The sequence below is a fragment of the Raphanus sativus genome, chromosome 7, assembly GCF_000801105.2.
Source record: "Raphanus sativus cultivar WK10039 chromosome 7, ASM80110v3, whole genome shotgun sequence".
Lineage (NCBI taxonomy): Eukaryota > Viridiplantae > Streptophyta > Magnoliopsida > Brassicales > Brassicaceae > Raphanus > Raphanus sativus.
In genome coordinates this window covers 20,385,236-20,391,235 of record NC_079517.1, presented here as the reverse complement: position 1 = coordinate 20,391,235, position 6,000 = coordinate 20,385,236, and positions in this window count along the sequence as shown.

Here is a 6,000-nt window from a genome sequence, read left to right as displayed (position 1 = left end):
TAAGAGGAACGTCCTATTGACCCAAAAATGGCTCAGTTTTGATTGACATCAAACTATAACATTATAGCCATTCATGAATAGACCATGGACATATACTAAAAGGTTCATGAAGAGTTTTGGTCAAAGGTTATGGACGAGATACATAGTGGACGAGGACATAATCCGGATGGATTATGGACGAGAGCATGATCCGCACAGATCAGCATTGGACAAGAACATAATCCGGATGGATTATGGATGATGTCATGATCCGGACAGATCATGGACATACAAAGACATTCATGGTCGAATTTATCTAAGAGAGATAAATCATATGATCCGAATGGACCATGAATATCATGAAAGCATTTTGCTGATGCAGGTTACCAATCTGACCCACACAGTGCTAAGTGCCAAACCGGCTACGTTTTCACATATGGAGGCACGGTCATTTCATGGAGATCAGTCAAGCAGATCATATCAGCCACATCATCCAATCACTCAGAAATATTGGTGATCCATGAAGAAAGTAGAGAGTGTGTCTAGTTGAGACTCATGACACATCATATTCGGACAGCATGTGGGATCACGAATGGTAAGGATGGGCCGACCATTCTTTATGAAGACAATGTGGCCTACATAGCTCAGCTCAAAGATGGATACATCAAGGGTGACAAGACCAAGCACGTTCTCCCAAGTTTTCTTCACCCATGATCTACAGAAAGAAGGAGAGGTCAAGGTACTCCAAGTCAGATCAAGCGCGAACTCAGCCGACCTCTTCATTAAGGCATTACCAACTTGCACGCTCAGGAAGCTTATGTAGCATATTGGTATGCGTTCACTGAGACACCTTCAGTGATATTCACTTCAGGGGGAGTAATGCGGCTGTACTTTTTTTCATGTCCATGGATTCTCTTTTTACCACATTGGGTTTTTGGGTTTACCATGGAAAGGTTTTAACGAGGCAGTATACCAAACGCATTACAAACCCTAGATGGTTATGGCATTCAGGGGGAGTGTTGTAAACCATCCAGTTTAAGAATGCTTATAACCGACTTTGTATTAAACCGGCCATCCTTATGTGGATTGGGCCTTATCTTATTTTGGTTTAATGATGGCGACTTCTCTCTTTGTTAATGAGAGTTCCACATCGCCTAAATACATGTAATAGGCGGCTAAGCTCTCCATATATAAGAAGACCTTTTGCTTGATATATCAATAACACAACAATACCTTCACATCTTATTTACAACACAAATAGCTTTTTGGACCTTGATTTTCTAATGGACCCATAAACTATTACAAATGGATTCTTTCTAAATATTGAAATAAGACATCCACAAAAATTCATTCATATAATTGCATCCACGGAATTGTATCCACGGAATTGTATCCACTTGAATTTCTCCATTGGTTCTTCTAAGGTTGACTCCTTCATAATTATTTCCTCCGTTGGTACGACCACCGATTGCATCACCAAGACTGATCACTTGATTAGTACGCCAACTTAATATGGCCATTAAAAATAAATAACACAGACGAAAATATAACATTTGTGGTGAGTACGAACTTAAACCATTATATGCATATTTACTACCTATGGATTTTTTATTCAAAATGTCCTACTACTATGTATGCATGTACTTTGATAATCACAGCATCCCCTTATTATTAAAAAGGAAGCAATTAAAAAACATAACTTTCAATGAGTAAACTTATTACAATGTTGCCATTATAATGACGTGTCGTCTTGACATTCATTCTCAGTCTTCTTTTATAAAAATCCTTATTAGACTAGATTATTTACGAGATATGCCATTGGTCAAACTCGCATCTATTATATTATGTTGTATCATATTATTTAGATAACATAGCTACATTCATTTAATAAAACCGTATATTATCAACTTAAGTTTTCTACGTGGTCATATTCACAACATATGTCTATCACGATAAAATATTTGTCACACTAATATTATTTTGTTATTTTGAATACAAGAAAATAAAAACAATGTATAAGTTATGATTTCTCTACATAGAATATATTTTTTCGTTTATCTTCCCCTATAGCGACAACATAGGGACAACCATCATGATTCATAAAGTTATCATTTAGATTTTGTTTTACATTTCGGAATTCAAGAGAAGATACAATACGAATGTGTTATCTTTTTAAAAAATGAGAGATCATATTTTATATTACATAATAGCCTATTATTAATAGGTTTCAATTTATAATATAAACTTGAGATCCACCCTTGGTCCAAAGTTTATCAGGGGTCATATTATCAACTTAAGTGTAGGATGGTTGAATATGTATATCATTATCTTCTTCCGTAAAAATGAATACAATATAATACTAAACATGTCTTATTTCTCTACATCAACATTTTTATGTGATTTTTTTTTTGATGAAAGGCTATTTTTTTTATGTGTTTACATATTTTCATGTGGATTGATTTTTATCTATTTTAAGTAGTTTGATTTTTTATATGATTTATTATACAATTACTATCACTGGTGATTTTCAAAAACATACAATAGAAAAATCCATCAATCACACAATCATTTCTACCTATAAAGCTGTCACAATATATACTATTTATGGCATGACTTAATCAAATATTACGTAACTATATATAATTAGCATTAAGTATAGAGAATCCACCCCACTTATTCGCGACAATAGCTTTAATTGTTTTTTTTTTCGTTTTTTTTGTTGCCTAATACAGTATTTCGTTTTTGTTTCCTATTATAGATCCTTACAAAAAATTGTGTTAACAATTTGAATTACGTACACTTATTGATATTCAGTATCCTGATATAACGTTTATTTAATTACCTATGTTTTCGTTATTTGTTTCCTATTATAGATCCTTACTAAAAATTATGATAATTATTTGAATTGAGGATTTATGACTATCATCGCGTACACTCATTGATATTTGGTATTGTAATCTCATGTAATTTTCAAAATATACAATAGAAATTCACAATCATATGTCGTAATTATTGCTAACGTGATTGACGAGATAACGCATTCCTTATTCTTTAATATCAATTATTTGTTTACTAAGGTTTGTGTTTACTATATAAATGAGACTTTGTTCTCACTCCTAGAACACAACTACATCTAAACTTTTTACTTAAACCACGCAAGCCTAAAATTGCTGGTCTTGATTTTGTTTCTAATTTGAAGTCTTTCGAATCTACGTGGAAAGTGAAGGTGAAAATTTTTCGTCTTTGTAAACAATATTCCAGTGTTGTGGGAGAGAAAAAAAAGATGGTTTTGGTCGATTCCAAAGTAAACATACTGAAAACCTAGAGTATTTTTTCTTTCCGTTTTAATTGTTTGATTATCTAAACCAACTACTAAAGAATGTTGTTTTGTTATATCAGAGGGATAAGATCCATGCTACTGTTAGGATGGAACAAATCAGCCAATTTGACCCTTTTCTCAGTCAAGGTCTTTCAAAATTGATTTTTATCTTGTGTAAATTTAACGAACGCTTTTAAAATAGTGGGTCTTATAGTTTCAGAAATTAAACTTAATATTTATTTGAATTTTTTGTGTGTATGTCAGTGAGTACTATAAAGTATACGAAATAAATATTTTTTTGATAATTTTTGGAATTTAAGTGGACCAAACCAACCATTCTGCCACAAGACTGGAACATCTATATTTTAAAGGAGAAATTTCTTTTGGAAATGTTTGAAAATAAAAATATTAATAAAAAATATAATTTAGTTTGGAATTTATCTTATTAATTTTTTTCTTTTTTTACAATATCTTATTAAATTAGAAATACTTTTTGAAAATGTTTGGAAATAAGTATAATAGTAAAAAGAAAATATAATGTTGTGTGGAAACATAGATAATACTATATTAAAAATAGGCTTAATTTGAATCATAGATTATTATGGTCCAAAGTATAATTAATATTTATATTTGTAAAATTTTACTTCAGTGTTTACGATTCACAATATTTTACAGACATCCCTATTACTAGGCCTGATAATATAAGTTTAAACCCGCAGGATCCGCCCCATTTGACCAGCTGCAGGGCGGGTGCGGGTCCATCAATATGAAAATAAAATCATTTCACGGGTGTGGGTCATGAATTATTTATACGGGGCGGATGTTGGTTAATGGATTTTAGATCGTGGATATTCGCCGACCCGCATATATATATATTTAAATTGATTTTTTTAGTAAAAAAAGTAAATGATTTTTAATTAAAAAAATCGAGAATTTAATAAAAATAATTTTAGTATTACGTAAAATATACACAATGTTAATTATAAATATATTCTTTATATTATTTTTATACTAACTAAATTAAATAATTATTAAAAAAGTATAAACCCGGGAAATAAAGCGGGACAGGTGCGGGTACAAAATTACTTGCTTGCGGGTAGTGCGGGTTAGATTTTTTGACCAAATTGTTTTTAAACCCGCGGGTTAGCGGGTGAGCGGGGCGAGTTTTATCCGTAACCGATCTCTAATTACACAATATATTGATGAAATACATAGTTTAAACAATAAATAAAAGTAATAAAAAGAGAACCGTAAAATTTTAATTTTTTAAAGTTCGTATATATTATTTTATATATCCCAATTTTCTTTTTGAGCATGATCACCCCGCGCAAAGCACGGATAATATCCTAGTTAGTAAATAAAGGTATAAAATATATGGGTTGATGAAATTAATGGACTTTCACATATAAAGAGAAGGAGAAAACTTAGGTTAAAAGCAATTGACCAAACTTCTTAACTTGCGTGGGTCAATAAACCCATGCTTTTTTGGATTTATCTCATCTTGAACGTTGTTTGTTAATTAATCTTCATTTCTTTTAAATTTACCACGAGATCTTCATTTCTACATTATGTTTTTACATGTCTCAAACTTGGAGACACACATAGCAAGCTTAAGCAATGGATTCGATTGAACCGATGACCGATTTGAATTTGGCTTAACTTGAATTTTGTTTAACTCAAGAAAAAATATTTCTACGTTTAAATGGTTGATTACTTGCTTACTAACGAGGATACGGAGTATAATTGTTAAATAGATCGAACAGTAACTCTTTACTTCTCTAAATTCTATGAGAATAAATGGTTTGATACTTTAAGATGGCTCCCCGGATCTAAATTCAAGCTTTTTAGATATAGATTAGATAATACTCCTTTCGTGTTTAAAAGATTCATATTCTAAAAGATCTATTTTTTTTTCATTTTCAATACATGTTTTATTAAATAATTGTAAATTTTAAAAAACTTAATTGCACTTATTGAATTTTTATTGGCTTAAAACTGTGGGAAAAAAAATAATCACAAAACTATGCAAATTTAATATGTTTTCTTAATGTGTGAAAATTTTAGAATATGAATCTTTTATAAATAGAGCGAGTAGTACTTAGATAAACACATATAATTCAAGAGATTGTTAGAAAAATATCTAGAAAAAAAAAAAGAGAGATTGTTAGAAAAATATATACATTTCAATTTTTTTAAAAAAAATATATGTATAGCCTTAAATAATCTAGCTAATATTCTTATAAAGAGATCAGAGGTTTCACTAAACATACAAATGACATGCAAAATTTTTATTATTAATAACTGAGCTGGGATCGTTTTTTTCATGATATGCTCATTATTGCTTAATAATCTTCACAAACCTTCTGAAACTTTTAATTAAGTCTCGATTCTGATAAATATTAAAAAAAAGTAAATAGATTTTTGTAACCCTAATACTAGAGTTGCATCTACAATGTAACGCTGATTTAGTTTTTGAAATATGTTAATGATATTTAGCTCTAATAATATATAGTTATTAATTTATATAATGTAATTTGATATGTTTATCAATTTTAATAATATAGTTATAAAGTTATACAGTGTAAATTGGTATGTTTATCAATTTAAATATGCACTGGTTTTAATGATATCATGACTTTTAAACAACTTTATGGTATTTCACTACAAGAAAAATGTCAATCTGAGCGGGAAAATCGATCAGA